A 17535-nucleotide genomic window follows, 5' to 3' on the forward strand; every position below is an offset into this window, starting at 1 on the left:
CACTCTCAAGCTTGGCTTTGACTATTGTCATCTTCTTTCCCAAACTTACAACTTGAGATGATAGATTGTTCATGGCATTGAGGTGATCAACCGAATAAATCGTTGATCCATTCTTGCTTGAAGACTCTCTTTCTCCTTCTTGCTAATCCATAAAATGGCGCACCACATCTTCGATAATGTCCACAACCTCTTCTTCGGTTTTGTTCATAATTGGCCCTCCAGCTCCCGCATCAAGTCATGATTTTCCTTGAGGACTCAACCCTCCATAAAGAATTTGAATATTTTGATAGGTTGGGATGCCATGGTGGGGACATTCTCTTTGATACTCCTTATATCTCTCCCAAGCTTCATACAAGCTCTTACTCAGTTTTTTCTTGAAACTTTGAATCAAAGTCCTTGCCTCTGCCATTTTCTTTAGGGGTGGAACCCAGACAAGAATTCCTTAGTAACCTCGTCCCATGTTCTAAGAGAATTCGGCTTGACCTCTTTGTCTAACCATTCTAAGGCTCGTCGTATGAGAGAGAAGGGGAACAACTATGAGCCGGATAAACTCTTGAGAAACACCATTCACTTTGATAGTATTACAATACTTCTCGAACTCTTTAAGATAGTTTAGCGGGCTCTCACTCTTAGCCCCACTAAATTGTGTCCTTTAGATCAAAGTGATCACGCCCGGTCTTATTTCAAAATTGTTCACCGGTTTTGTTGGCAATGCAATCCCACTTTCAAACCTATATGCACCGGGAATCCCCAATTCCTTTAAGGCTACTCTCGGATTTTCTCCCATGCTTTGTTCTTCTTCTTCTTCTTCACTTGAAGAACTTGTGCTCAAAGACGTACTAGCAATCCTTCTCCTTGAAAGTGTCCTCTCGATTTCCAGATCAAAAGGTACAAGGGAATGTCCTCGTGCTCTATGCATACAAAACTCAATGAAACTATTAGTAACATCGCTACAAGTGTAGCCCTAAGAAGAAAATCTTTTTGTATTTTTGAAAATAAGATGAAATAAACTCAACAACAAAAGCAATCATCTACGCCATTCCCCGGCAACAGCGCCATTTTTGACAAGGGATTAAGCTAGGTCGTTGGAACTAGAAATGCTAAAACAAAATTGACAAACGCTCAATACACCTTCATACAAGTATAATGGTAAGTCGAGGGTCGTACCACTAGGAATGGGAGCTAACTACCTTGGTCTAAGTCAAGATATTTCGAAATCAAGGGGTAAGGTGTGTGTGTGATCTAAACAACTAAATAACAAGTAGAAATCAATATAATGAAACACTAAGGTTTAGGATCCACATATACTAGCAATGGAAATAACGAATTCGGGTTGGAAATTGGCTAAGTCGAGTGACGCGAGGGAAAATCAATCACGCAATCAAAAGAGAGTGATAGGTTAATCTCCTAGAGGTCAAACTAGCGTCAACTACGAGAGACACTAATTAGGAACCTTACAAACCATCTCAATCGACAAATGTAGGACACAAATAAATCAATGGGCCGTATCAATGTGAACCTACAATGCAATATAGTGCATCAATCAAAGTTAGCCACTCTTCAATCAATAGCAACCATGCACATAATCAATCAACCAATTTAATCACATCATCAACTCCATCAACATCCCCCAATTAACATCAATCCATCACATCATATATGCTTCACCATCACCTTAGCAAGTAAACTACTCACTATCCATAGAAATTATGATCAAAACTAAGCTAATCAACAAAATCATCATCATCATATCAAACAAACTAAAATCAATCAAAACTTAATCAAACTTGAACAATAACTACACAAATGAAATAAAAAACTAAAGATTGCATTAAAGTAAAGAAACCCTTACAAACTTGCTTCAAATCAAAGTAGAATCAATCTTCAATCATCAAATCAAGAGTTTCTCTCTCTACAATTCCACTCTTTCTCTCTCTACAATTATCCAACTAAAAATGATCTAATCTTCTCTAATTGAATTCTCTCCCTAAAAAAGAAGGAAAAACTATATATAGTAAAACTAACGAGGAGAAATCGGTTAGATCGTCCCAAAAAGAAAGAAAAAGGCGCGGCCAATGCAAGGGAGGGGCGTAGCCGCTCTAATGTGGGTATGGAACAAAGGCTCCGGGAAGCTCGCTTGCGCTCAGGCGAGGCGCACCCGCGCTTTGGTGCAGGGCACTCCTTCCCCTTCTTTGTTGATGCTCATCCTCATAAACTCAACTTGGTGATGATGATGAACACTATGGTAGGCAGTCTTGATATGGCTTCCACGGTAGGTTCAACACCAAAGTGGTGCCCCCACCGCATGCGTGCACCAACTCATAAACTTGATCCTTGTGTTCCTTCAAACTTGAGTTCCAAATGGCAAGCAAGAGGCATCTAAAATGATGTGAAATGAGGGAAGGAGACTCGGGAATCCTTGGATCACAATCTCAACCTGAAAAATAAACAAAAACAAGCAAATAAAAGAGAAAAAAGGCAAAATAAACCAAGAAATGCATAAAAATATAAAATTAAACAAAGAAATGCAAACTAAGAGAATAAGGAACAAAACTAAAGGAAAACTAAGGAAAATAACTATGAAAAGGCATAAAATTCATCCTAAAAAGAATCAAATGAGTGTCATAAATGACAGTCATCAATCAAAAAGGATGATAGGATTGAGTCAAAGTACTTATATTGATAAGGTATTGGCTCAACTCAACATGGAGGAAGCCAAGAGAGGCCATCTACCCATGTCGCATGGCATAACCCTAAGCAAGAAGCAGTGTGCAAAGACACCTGAAGAGCGAGAAAGGATGAATGAGATTCCATATACTTCACTTATTAAATCGATCATGCATGCCATGATATGTGACTAGGCCAGATGTATCGTACGCCTTGAGCGCTACGAGCCGTTACAAATCAGACCTAGGAAAGGTGCAGTGGACTACGGCCAAGAATATCCTAAAGTACCTGAAAAGGAACAAGGATAAATTTCTGGTGTATGGTGGCAAAGATGAATTGATTTTTGAGGGATATACCGACGCAAGCTTCTAGACAGATAGAGAAGACTTCAAGTCACGGTCTGGGTACATATTTTATCTCAATGGAGAAGCGTTAAGTTGGAAGAGTGCTAAGTAAAGCACAACTGCTGATTCTACAACTGAAGCCGAATACTTAGCAACATCTGAGGTAGTTTGGATTCGCAAGTTCATTGGGGAACTTGATGTTGTACCCTCCATCAAGGGTCCAATAGACCTCTATTGTGACAACAATGGGGCTATTGCTTAGGCCAGAGAGCCACAAGAGCATCAGAAGGTCAAACATGTCCAGAGGAGATTTTACATGATTAGAGAATGGAAATCGGAAGGTGAAATTAGAATTTGCAAGGTTGGAACGGATGACAATGTAGCCGATCTACTCAGTAAACCTTTGTCTCAAGTAAAGCACAACAAACACATTGAGGCAACGGAAATCAGGCACATCGGTGATTGGCTTTTATTTCATTATTTTAGTGTTTTAATTAATTTTAGACAATTTTAATGTATAGCGCGTGCACTATGATGAACCATTTAGTTTTGGAGTAATTAAATTGTTCATTCAATTTAAATCACTCCGTTAATTGTGGTTTAGAATTAAATATTCAGTCCATTCGATTTTGAAAATATTCAAAATAGGGTATCAAGACAATGTCTTGGATAAAGAAACACCTACTAAGTGAACATTGAATATTTTAATCGAAAACTATCCCAGATTAAGGTCATTTAAATGGTGGATGATTAATGACCAATCAAGATTAGTGTGTAGTATGATTTATAGCACTGTTTCTTGTGCTACGAGAACATAAATCATTTGCAGAGGTATTAGTTTGGAACCATACTAGATTGACCTATGAGAGTACTTTAAGAGATTTAAAATCATCATCCTCCACGAGGATCTCCTGCTCCTGAAGAATTTGTTGCTATCAGAACTCTTTTCCTTCACCATGAGTATTGTGAGGTCTCTTGTTTGAGTACTAGTCCGTTATGATTTTGGTCATACGTTTGCTATACATGGAAATTATAACGATGGCAATCGGGCGGCTAGGTCCTCTTAGTAAGAGAAGCTTACATTACAAGATAAGGAATGTCCCCCTACTAACAATAGGGAATATGTCTTTTTTGTTTATAAGGCTACTCGAAGAGTGAGACTATGAAAATGCATAACCGTGCTCAGATGGATTTTAGAAATCATCAGTTTATTGACACTCAAACTCGGATTTTGAGAAACACTTCTGGACGTAATAGGGATGACGAATAATCTTACCCAATAGTTCATGAAGAAACATTATGGGACATAGGAAAAGGGCTATACACTAAAAGCTCATTTTTCCAGAAGGACAAGTGGGAGATTAAAAAGAATGGAGTCCTTCAAACAAGTGTATTATTTTGATAGTGGATTCAGAATGCCTGGGTGGAATGCCTGGGTGGAAGACGCGTCCGATCAGTGATATTAATGCATAATTAATATTACAGCTTAATCTTAACTGAACCCTTCGGGTCACAACCAAGCAACTAATGAACCAAAGAGACGAAGTAATTCAGAAGGAATTAATGAGTCGAATTAGTAATTGATATTTAGACGTCGGCAATTCGAGCTTAGAGCGTCGAAACCGAACGTCGAAAGTCGAGTCGAAAATAGAAAAAGACGAGACGTTCGAATAGTAATAAATCAGCATACTTTCCAAAATACCCCTATCATCGAAACGCCCCGAGCAAACCGAGTGCTAGGGGCACAATGCATAGCATGGTGGCTAGCATGCGCACCAAGCCAAGCCTAGGCCGGCTGGTGCGTGCTAGCGCACCAATGCTAGCATGGCTGCCGCAGCCACGTGCACGCACAAGGAAGCAGTAGCCATTGGCATCATCTCTCGGTAGCAGCTCGCACTCTTGGTGCGCGGCTTGCTAGTCGAGAGCACAAGCAGCCCGCATAAGAGTGCTGGGATTGCTGGCCGAGAGTGTTAGCAGCCCGCACGCTTGTGGTGGGCCTACTAGGCGTGGCAGCCGCTAGCATCGCAGCCCACATGGGTGCCTTGGTACCTAAGTGGGGCTGCCATGTGGTGCGTGATGAGTGGCGGTTGTTTTAATGTGTTGGCCGGTTTTGGGAGAGGGAGTGGGGAGCAAGTTTGGTCCCCCCGCCCCCCTCCAAGTGGTCCTCACCTACTCCCCTATGTAAGCTTGACACTTGTTGATTTATTACTAGTTAGCTTAATAATTTTATTTTAGCTTTAAAATAAAATGTGAAAATCACATTGTCCCACATTGATGGGAGAAATTTTCATACTCACATCATTTTCTATAGATACCCAACTTGGGGCATTAGAAAAGATGCTTGAGTAAGAATTGAAAAGGGTATTACCATTTTAAAAATTCTTAAACTCATTATTACTTGGGCTTGGTCGGGTCTTGTTAACCCCAAGGCATTACACCCTCGTCGGTGGTTGGGTTGTGGGTGGACTATTGTTGGAGGCCATCGTATTTTGGAGGCTTGCTTTCGAAGTAACAACCCTTAAGGTCGGGCAAAGCACGCAACAAAGGTATAATTACTATTCTACCCTTGTCTTTATATTTATTATGCTTATGTGGTTTTAATTTTTGCGAGCGAGATCTTCGCTTGGGTTTCTTCCGCGGTGAGTCGGACTCACCAAACCCCAACATCGATGAGTCCGACTCACCGCGGTAATAAAATCCAAGCCCAAGGAAAAACTCACAATTAACATAACTAAAAGATATAAAATAAATGATTAGAAAAAAGACCAAATTACCCTTAATTCATGCGTGCTTCGCTCGACTTACGGTGCTTTTACTTGAGAAATCCAAGCCTCACAAACGCAACAGACTTCGACGGTATCTACCCACAACTCGACCCGACTAGTCTCTTACTTGATGGTTAGCCAAGTCGGACCAAAAAAACTACCCAAGTACTTAATGAGCTTAAAGGTTTTCTCTCAAGTGGTGATGCCTTTTTGAGCACTTACTCAAGTGAGTTTCCCCAATTCCCAAGGGGATATTTATAGGGAAACTCAAGTGAGAAATCCATTCTCCCATCGATAATGTGGGAGAGTTGGTAAAATCAATTTTCTCATTTTATTTTAGAATAAAAAATAAAAGAAAAAAACCAACAACTAATTAATCAACAAGTAGCAATCGTAGGAGGAGAGGTTAGGTAAGGACCACAACGGAGGAGACCATGCCTTCCTCCCCAAGCATTCCCAAACCGGCTGCTCTCACAAGTTGTGTGCTAGGCTGGGCTGCTATCCGTGCGAGCTATGATGCGAATGGGAAGCTACCTTGGCCCGTGCGAGCTATGATGCGGATGAGCTGCTGCCCGTGCGAGCTTGCTTGCTGCTGGCCAAAACATGCACACCTCGTGCTACCACGCTAGCAAAACTCTAGCTGTTAATTGCTAGGCGCTGTTAGCATGGCGAGCCAGCAATGCTAGCCTCGCACCAAGCACGCACATGCACGTAGCAAGCCACGCTCCAATGCGGGCAACTGTTGCTTGCGTGCGGCTGGTGCTGCTAGCATGGCTAGCAATGCGCCAACAGCTAGCTAGCCATGCCCACCTAGCACCATTGCCTTGGTACGGTGCGCATGGTAGCACCATTGGACCCTAGCACTCGATTTGCTTCGGGCATTCCAACACTAGGGATATTTTAGTAACTTGTTGATTAATCATTGATTTCACCGTCTCGTCTTTGGTAATTTGACTCGATTTGTGACGCTTGGTCTGAACGCTTCTAGCTCGATTTTCGACGTCCAAATTTATATTACTCGAGCGACTCATTAATTCCTTCCGGATTAATGCGTCGTGTCGGATCGTTAGTTTCTTGGGTGTGACCCAAAGGGTTAACTCAAGATGAAGTTGTAATATTAATTATACATTAATATTACTAATCGGAAGCGGCCTTCACCTACGCCTTTTGATCACTTGACCTTAATGAGTAATTAGCTTTCTAATAACTCCGAACTCTTTATCGGAATAATACACTTGTTCGGAGGACACCATTCCTTTCACCTTTCTTATTAAGTAAATATGCAACTTTTTAAAATTACATGTGTTTGCTCTTTTCACTTTTTTAGGTGAGGCAGAGAAAATATGTTGTTTGTTGTCTTAGCTTTGTATTTTCTTTCCTTAAAATATTGATGGTTAGGGTTCAAATGCTGCTTTTAGTGTGTATATAAATATATATTGAAAGGAATAGTGTCCTTCGGACAAGTGTATTATTCTGATAGTGGGTTCAGAAGTATTAGAAAGCTAATATATTAAGTAAGATCAAGTGATCGAAATGCCTGGGTGGAGGCCGCTTCCGATCAGTAATATTATTGCATAATTAATATTACAGCTTAATCTTGACTGAACCCTTCAGATCACACCCATAGCAATGAACGAACCGACTCGACGAATTAGTCAGGAAGAAATTAACCCGAGTATTAAATATTTAGACGTCGGAAATTCGAGCTTGGAGCGTCGAAACCAAGCTTCGGATATCTCAAATGTCGAGCCAAAATTTAGGATTTGGCGAGACAGGAAAATGCTTCAAGTAACAGGTAAAATCCTGATCATGCAAAAGGCAAGGAAAGCGTGCCCAATAGGAGCGTGCCACGTGGCAGCACACATGGAAAAACGCCATGTGGTATCACACGTGGCAACCAAGTTGGCAACAGCCAAGTGACAGCGCGCCATGGTAGCGAAGCGCCACGGTGGCGACACATGTGGCAAGGGCCGTGTACCCGGGTTGATGGGTCATGGACACGGGCCAAAATAAAATGGGCCAACCGAACCCAACTTGGGGCTCAAGGTTGGGTGACACATGGTTAATTCACATTGCATGTGAAATGCCTTGGGGACCAAGTGAGGAAGTGGTCCACTCCTAACCATGTGACACATGTTACTTGTTCCTTGGTTTATTTAACTAAGGGTTGAATTCACCAATCTTTTCATATGGGATCTTTTTGTGAAAAGTCCGACATTGAAAGATGAGTAGAATTCACAAAGCATCCTTCCTTATAAATAGTCATGGCATGGCTTAGGAATTCTTTGCTTGGGTGGGAGTTAAAAAGAGCATTGCATTTTGGCAAAAACTCTTAAACTGCATTAACACTCGGGTTTTGGTCGGACCTTGCTAACTCCAAGGTAGCGGACCTAAAAAGTCGGTGTTCGTCCTTGTAGGTGGATACCGTTGGAGGCTAGATATTTTCAGAGCTAGAATCTTTCAAGTACGAGCCCGTGTGTGAGGGCGAAGCACACTTCAAAGGTAAATTCCATATATATATATATATATATATATATGTATATATGTATGTATATGTATATATGTATGTATATGTATATATAGGTCTACCAAACCACATAGATCAGAATGATTCTATGATTCACATGCAGAAAACTTATCATAAAGAAACATCATCACATGACAATGCAAAACTTTCACACAATTGAAAACCTTAACATTCAAAATAAAGTTACATAAAAGGAAATGATTGTGAACTTGGCTTTTTTCATAAGCTGGTAGTAAAAGGAATACATTATCCTATCATTAAAGTATAATAGTCATATCAAAGATTCTTATCAACTTAATAAGGTACCCCCAAAAAATAATTAAGAGGGTCCCTTGACTACCTCTGAAAATGAAAGTTCTATACAGCATCCATCATTCATAAGATTGTGATATGAGTATGTCATGCAATTCACAATATACAAGGACAGTCAAAGGATACTAAAATGTTGCTCCTCTACCCTTTTCTACTTGTAGTCTAGTAGAAGAAGAAAAGTTAGATTTGGAGAAAATTCAACCTAATTTAGCAAGGTTTACTGGTATTGGCCATAATTTACAAGAGTGACCCAAGTATGTTCGATTTCTAAAAACTATTACTTATATGTAGCTTTTTAAGGAATCATTCATGGATCCCCCAAAAACAATGCATTCTCCTTTACACCCTTGAATATTACCAATAGAGAAATGAATAATAAATAATGTGAAAGTAACTTCCAAGCGCTTGAATGACTACACGGAACCTTATACCTATTAACTCATGAAATGTGAAAGCACCACCACTTCCTCACTAAAGAGATGTTCTCTTAATTTGTATTACAAAATCCCAACATTTTAGTATCCTACAGCTATCAAGATACAAAGATAACTGGGCTATCGAATCCTTAATAAATGCTTATAGGTTGTGTTTACCGTCTTTTCATAGCTTTCTTTCTAAATAAATGCTTAGTTTTATGCATTTTCTCTTTATTTTACCTTTTCTCTCTTATTTTGTATTTTAATGGTTTTTCTAGTGTTTTCTCCTATATTTGCTCTCTTTTTTGTGGTTGTATGTATTGTACGAGGTTTGGGTCTTGATATTAGTGGTTTAGTAAGGTGTAAGAAGCATTTGGAACAAGCTTATAGCATTGGGAAAGCTCAAGATGCAAGAAGGTGGATGCTCCAAGTTCTAGCTCTTGCGCTCTCAAGCTGCACTCTCATGAAGACGCGGTGTTAAACCCACCGTCAAGTCCATTTCAATCTTCCATGTTTAGTGACTATCAAGAAGACCTTGTGAGCACATACGACATCTACTTAGCGAGCGCAAGAAGCTACGAAGATTTGAAGAATCAAAGAAACCCGGTAGAGCGCTAGCGCGCAGGCCACACGCGCGGGCGCGCAGCTCTGCCAGCGCGGTCGCTCCTCCTTGGGTGCCGGTTTCTTTCTTCTTTTATTTTTGGAAACCTATAAATACCTTTTTTATATACTATTTTTGCAAGAAGTTTTAGAAATAATTTTGATCATATTCTTAGCTTAGTTAAGAGTTTCACTCTCTAGTTTAGGGTTAGTTTAGGAGTAGGTTTAGAGAGAGAAAGCTTGGATTTTAATAGAGATTTGAGAGTTTGAAGAAGCAATTTGTGGATTCTCTTCTCATCTATTAAATGATGTTTTCTAACTTTCTTTCCTCTTTATTGCTTTAGTTAATTTCATGTTTGTTTTACTTGATTTTGATGTTTGATTCTTGATTAGTGTATATGTTCTTCATATTTTGTTGATTCTTGATTTCTGTAGCTGTTTGTTGATTAGATGATGATTCTTGAGTAGTTTCTTTACTAGGGATTGGGTGAAATTTGTATGATTGATTAAATGTGGTTAATTTGGGAATTGTGTTGATTGATTGTTAAGATTAAAGTTATTATTGTAGGTTCGCATGTGTGTAATTTGATTAGGCCTTGAGAATTATGCTAGATTGCATTGTGATTTCTAATGATACGGACCATTGATTTAGGAATTACAATTGTGGATAGGTTTGGATTGTGATTCTCCTGTTTTTTTATTCGTAGAGACCACTAGCTTAACGATTAGGAGATAGCTCTTTGGTTCCAATTTAAAAATCTTATCATTAGTTTTCACAACTATTGATTGGCATGTTCTTCCCAAGTTGTTGCAATTGTCATGATTACTTGTTGATCCTCATTCCCTAGTGTTTTATTTGTTTGATTTTTTTTTTGTTTTGGAAGTTGTTAGTGTTACCTCTTCACCTTCGACTTTGACCTAGCTTAGGCGCATAATTAAGAGCACTTGAACATAACCGTTCCTAGTGGTTCGACCCTTGACTTACCTCTATACTTATATTTAGGTTTGTTATGTGATTATAAATTTTGTTTGTCTTAGGGAAGAGTAGTTAACGACCTATTTTTCCCCTTGTCAGAATTTATTGCTAATAATATTCTAGGGTGAATAATCATAATATGTAAGTAATTAATCTAATTGGGTGTTTGAAGATTAAAATAATTATGATTGGTTAATATATATGGTAGTGGATTATTGGTATGACAAATTTTACTAATCAAGATTTATTGTAGGCGATTTTATTATAGCCAATTCCCATAGATAAAACAAGTAAAACAGGATAAGACAAAATATTGATTACTAAGGGGGAATTTTCTATGTGGCCGGCGTTCGTTGCTCGCGTTACTCGGTCAAGGGTTACTCAATTTGTCAGGGTACCCAAGTTTACTCGATCAGGGGTTACCCTAGTTACTCATGACCGAATAACCCCTGATCGAGTAACCCCATGAGTTATCCCTTGCCGAGTCTGTCAACTGTCAATGTCTTGGTGGACACTAAAACAAATTTTTGTGTCAATGTCTTGGTGGATCCTAAAAAAATTAAAAAAATAAAAATAAAAATAAAAATAAATTTAAAAAATTCTCTTTTTTCTTTATCTATAACTACTTCCTCTGTTTTTTTATTCTTTAACATGTTTCATATTGGCCCGCATATTTAGAAAAGGGTGTGAAGGAATGACAAAATACTTAAAGACCCCTAGGCCCTACGGCCCCTACCCGCTCACCCTTCTACTTGGCACTTTTACAAAACAAGCCACTACCACCCCCACTTTCTTCAACTCCACTAGTCACCAGTATCTGCAACACCACCACCCTATTATCCTCAAATACTTACATTAGAACAATCATTCTAACATGAACTTGGATATAAAAAACAATTACAAAAAAGGAAATTTTGACTTTTACCACAAAAAAAAAAACAAAAAATTGTTTTTTACCACCGTAACTTCTAAAACTTTTATTTTACCTCCAAAAAAATTTCTAAAAATTGTTTTTTACCACCAAACGTCAAGAAAATCGTTAAATCTAACGATTTAAAAAAAATTCCTTCGGATTTCGTGCGCAAAATATGTTTTTCATAGGTTTAGGGGGGCACTTTGGTTCTACGGGTCCAATTTGAGGTCAAAATTGACAAAAAATGATCAGAAATGCCTCGTTTTGCGTGTTCACGCAAATCGAGGGTTTTTTAAACTCGCAAAACCAGGCATTTCCGATCATTTTTTGTTATTTCTTACCTCAAATTGGACCCGTAGGGCCAAAGTGTCCCCCAAAACCCCTAAGGAGCCTGTGTTTGACACGAAAATCGAAGAATTTAATTAAAATTCCATTAGGTTTTTGACGACAGGTGGTAAAAAACAACTTTTAATTATTTATTTGGTGGTAAAATAAAAGTTTTAGAAGTTTTGGTGGTAAAAATAATTTTTTTGATTTTTCTTGGTGGTAAAAGTCAAAAATTCCTTTAAAAAAACCCATTATCAAAATTTATCAGTTGAAATTCTATCTCCTTTGAGCAGGTACTCAGGTAGTTCTTCCTCCTTTTTGCAATTATAAATCAATATAGAAATTCAATTAAAATTATCAATCTTTATGATTTCTTTGTTTTAGGATTTGTATTCCTGTCTTATTTTTTTGTTTTAGGATTTGTATTCCTGTCTTTTTGAGGGAGCTTGAATTAGATTTGATCCAATCATTACGCTATTTGTAAGAAACTAATAAGGAATCGCTAATGAGTTTTAGGAAAACTCATAAACCTCATTCATGTCTTTCTCCAAAGTAGGGTTCAAGGGATATTTATCATGAATCATAATTTAGCCATGCCCAAATTGATCTATGTATACCAGAAATGAGTTTGGCAGCGAGGGTACTAAAATAACGTTTCTTTTAGGGAGTAATCGCTATTCTAGCCCTAGTTCAGCCTTTAGTAGCTCTTACTTTTTCACAATTTCATCACCAAACAAAAATGCAACGTGATACTTAAAACTAAGTTTGTTGATTATATTTACAAGCATTGATCACATAAGTGCTACATTGAAACGAATGTCATTTCACCTTTCTAATCAAATTCGTGAAATAACAAAAGTAAACAAGATTCGCCTTGACTTAGGTGATAATACAATCAATAAATTTTCGATTCCAGTCTTTATTTAAAGCAAGAATACTATGTGAAATTAATTAATTAAAAGTTTGTTTAAAGTTATCAAACAACACTAATTAATCAATTAAAGTTGTTTAAACAATAAAAGAAAAGTGATTTTTCTAAGTGCTCGGGAAACTAACAGTTCTTCTTTTATGCTAAATCTCCGTCTAATGGTTTATTGACATTCTTTCTTCTTTGTACTTCTAAGGCTTCAATGGACGGATTAGGGTTGAAGAGTATTTAGGAAGAAAGGAGAAAAATAGTATGATAGTAAGAGAACTTGAGGGATTAGGGCTTTAAGAATGCTAGGGTTTAGAATTCTGATTTTTCTGGCATAGGAATCAAGGTTTAGGGTTTCAGAGCCGTGGTGTCAGTTGGTGCTAGCAACTCTCGGGCGTTGAGTGCCGCGCACATCTTAATGACTTGTGCGCGCCAGCTCACGGAGTTGTGCTCGGTGCGGTTTGCCTTATATGAAAACGCGTTCCATAACCTCCATAACTTTTGATTACAAAGTAAGATAAAGGAAAATGATATATAATTGGAAATCTCTAAATGTCTACTTTCCAATTTCTTTTAAATTAGTTTAAAATCTGTTATGGATCAAATATAGGTCGTTTGATTGCAAGCGTATCGGTTTTAGGGCCCAGTTTAGTAATTTGATGATAACTTCTGTTAGCTCAGAATTGGGCTTATAATATACCGTTGAAAAGATCTTTGAAAGGGCAATCCATCTGTATAGTTCTTGCACAGAAATTTTTATTGTTGGTTAATGTCATTTTCTCGGTTTTTAACAATATAATTTTCATTGGATCAAATCATTACATTTGACGCATTAGGGTCTGTTATTAATCAATTTTAAACATGTATGAGAACGTTTTAGGCCTAAATAGTAATCAGAGAAGGCTCTAGGATTACTTGCATTGGTCTCAAATATGTGTTTTAATTTACTTCATAATGCATTTCCTAGTCCATGAACACTTCAACTTTGATCAAGCATGAAGAACCGATTTTTATAACATCATCACACTTCCTGTCGGGACAGGAGGCCAAAAGTAGGTGTCTACAATCTTGTAGTAGGGTCAGCCCCAAGAGACTAGGGATGAGCCACACCCCGCTGTTTTTGGTGGGTTTTGTGTACCATCTTTTCCGGCAGGTACATATGGTACTTGCATGTGACGTGGGGAAAACTAGGTCGTTGGACTAATCCTCCTAAGCCAAACAAAATTTATAAACACTCAACAAACCTAAATACAAGTATAGAGGTAAGTCAAGGGTCGAACCCAAAGGAACGGTAATGTCTAAGTGCTTTCAATTATGTGCCTAAGCTAGGTCGAAGACTAAGGGTAAAAGAGGACACTAACAACTACTAAGACAAAGAAACCAAACAAATAAAATGCTAGGGATTCGGATTCACTTATAATAGCAACGAACAATGCAAATTGGTTTCGGAAGTTGACTAAGTCAAGCAATGTGAGGGAAGATCAATTATGCAACCAAAAGAGCATATCAAGCTATTCTCCTAGAGGTCTAACTAGCGTCAACTACGATAAACTCTAGCTAGGAAACATCACAAGACACCTCAATCGTGTAAATGCAAGCCACAAATCAATGGTCCGTATCAATGTGAACTTACAATGCAATCTAGTGTGAATAACTAGGGTGATCAAGCCTAAATCAAACACACACATGCACATAATCAATTAACCAATTTAATCACATCATCAACTCCATCAAAATCCCCAATCTACAACTACTCTAGAAACATCATCAATTCAACAAACAACTAAAGTAATCAACAATCAAGAATCAACAATCAAAGAAGAACAATTACTCTAATCAAACATCAATCATCAAATCATCAAAATCCAATCAAAATCAACAATCTAAACATGAATACTAAACAAAACAATAAATGAGATAGAGTTTACAAATGCTCATTGATAATAGAGTAGATCTCTAATACAATTGTCACCATTGGATCTTCAATCTCTCAATCACCATTGAAATTCTTCACTTTCTCTCTCTAAAATCTACTCCTAAAACTAACCCCTAAATCTAGAGAGAGAAGCTCTCAACTAAGCTAAGAATATGATCTAATTCTATTATGAAAACTTCTTACAAAAATTGGGTTCAAATAGGTATAAGAAGAGAGAGAAAATCGTCAAAATCCGATCGGAAAAGACCCACGATGGTGCGGCCACACAACAGGGGATGTGCGCCCGCACAACCATGGTGTGCGGCCACACACCCTTCGTGTGCGCCCGCACATTCTGCGCGTGCGGCTGCACTCAGCTGGGTTTCTTCGAATCTTCAACTCTTCAAGCTCAAGGGGTGCACACATGATTTATGATGGTGATGGAGGACAAGGTAGGCAGTAGCTAAGGCTTAATATTGAGGGCACACACTTCCTTTGAAAGGAGCACAAGAGAAGAGCCAAGACTTGGAACTTCCACTTCTTTGCATCTTGAGCTTCCCAAACTCCATGAACTTGATCCTAAAGCTTCTTCCACCATAGTGGATCACCAAAATCACGACCCGAACCTCTTCCAATACCTACAACCACGAAAATAGAGCAAATAAAGAAGAAAAGGCTAGAAAACCAACGAAAAGCACAAAAGCTACAAAATAAGAGAAGAAAGGTAAAACTAAGCAACAAAGCATAAAACTAAGAACTTATTAAGCAAGAAAGCAATGAAAAGAGAATAGAAATGACCTAAATGCTCGTCAAATGTGTGCCATTTATGACACACATCAGCATGTTTAGTACTTATACTTTTGATTTCAATAATTCTAACTTCCTTTATGATTGGTACTTATTTTTCCAATGAAATGGAAATGAGGCTACCTGGCCAGTCGCTTATATTCGCTGATCAGAAGGCCATTAGGGTGGCCATGCTGCAAGTCATCCCTCAAGATTAGTATGATATGGACTCCCTAAAGTTAGAGGTTGAGCAGCTTTTGCCATTTTCATATTTTCATAGCTAGATTGTTGGTGGTTAGGAATTTAGCCTAAGCTTCTAACATTTAAGGAATTACTCCATTCCTTTTTACGTTATACTCCTTATTAATATGCAAGTGATTTATTATTCAAAAGTAGTTATTATATCTATAAATTTATCTGCAATTTACATGTCAAATCGGAAGTAGTCATCATATCTATACATCTAGATATTCAAATATCAAAAGTAGTTATTATATCTATAAATATATATCTATATATATAATTTAAAGGTAAAATATATGTGCAACTTATGTCGTTTTAATTGGTTACACAAAAATTCTCGACGATCTTTAAATGGTAAGTTTGACAATAAAATGTAGATTGTAGACACAAGTGGCCCGGGCCTCCAAACATGTTGATTACTTGTGATATTTCTTGGTTGCTTGACACTCATGACATCTCATTTTTAATTTTCTAGTTGGGCTTCGAAATGGAAAATCAATCATGGCCACAAAAGATGGCTCAATTCGTTTGTCGCCCAAAATAACTCTTAAACATGTGCTTTTTGTTCTGCAATCGAGTTGTAATTTAATTTCAATATCGCAATTGATTATTATTATGCAATGCACTATCCAAATTAACCTCTTAATTTATGCTAATCAAGGGAGATGATTGGAATGAGTATTAGGTGATATAAATCAACCTACTTTGATGGAGCAGAATAAGTGCAACAGTTTTTTTAGTAAATGTGGCTTCTTTGAAGTTCCAAGTCTTGGCTCTTGCGCTCGCATGCCGTGCTACCATTAAGAAGTGGTGTACCCACTAATCTAAAGCTTTAGCTACTGCCACTCCTAGTGTTCATCATCATCATAGTCGTGCGACCCTAGCGAACGCACGAAGCCGCGAGAAAATTGGTGAAACCATGCTAGGTGCAGGCGCACAGCAAGGAGGCGCGGGCGCACCTAGGGGTGGCGTGGCCTGCTGGCGAGCACACCACTTACGTGCGCGAGCGCACCTCCCCTGCTGCCCGGGCGCGCCTTCGTGGGTATTTTATGCTCACTTTTTGGTAATTTCGCGCCTCTATATATATATCTATGTAAACCCGATTTTTGGGGCAAGTTTTAGAATAAGATTTCATTCATAATTTTAGCTTAGTTGAGAGCTTCTCTCTCTAGTTTTAGGGTTAGTATTAGAAGTACATTTTAGAGAGAGAAAGTGAGGAATTTCAATGGTGATTGAGAGATTGAAGATTCAATGGTGAGAATTGTATTGGAGATCTTCTCTATTATCAATGAGCATTTCTAAACTCTATCTCATTTATTGTTTTGTTTAATATTCATGTTTGTTTGGTTTGTTATTAATATCTGATCTTTGATTAGTGTAAATGTTCTTCATATTTTGTTGATTCTTGATTTCTTTAGTTGTCTGTTGATTTGATGATGTTGTTAGAGTAGTTGTTTGGCTAGGGGTAGGGTTAAGCTTATATGATGTGATGGATTGATGTAAATTGGGGATAATTGATGGAGTTGATGATGTGATTAAATTGGTTGATTGATTATGTGCATGTTTGTGTTTGATTTAGGCTTGATCACCCTAGTTATTCACACTAGATTGCATTGTAGGTTCACATTGATACGGACCATTGATTTGTGGCTTGCATTAACACGATTGAGGTGTCTTGTGATGTTTCCTAGCTAGATTTTATCGTAGTTGACGCTAGTTAGACCTCTAGGAGAATAGCTTGATATGCTCTTTTGGTTGCATAATTGGTTTTCCCTCGCATCACTTGACTTAGTCAGCTTCCTATCCCAATTTGCTATGTTCATTGCTA

The 17535-nt window shown here is 38.1% G+C and overlaps 1 non-coding gene across 1 annotated transcript; it reads left to right on the plus strand.

The window, feature by feature from the left end:
- Positions 1 to 296: 296 nt before the first annotated feature.
- Positions 297 to 404, plus strand: LOC145606428 (small nucleolar RNA R71). Its single transcript, XR_014105307.1, has one exon. It is a non-coding gene; the product is annotated as a small nucleolar RNA R71 (small nucleolar RNA).
- The last annotated feature ends 17131 nt before the right edge of the window (positions 405 to 17535 follow it).

The sequence above is a fragment of the Chenopodium album genome, chromosome 22, assembly GCF_948465745.1.
Source record: "Chenopodium album chromosome 22, dcCheAlbu1.1, whole genome shotgun sequence".
In the NCBI taxonomy this organism is placed as follows: Eukaryota; Viridiplantae; Streptophyta; class Magnoliopsida; order Caryophyllales; family Amaranthaceae; genus Chenopodium; species Chenopodium album.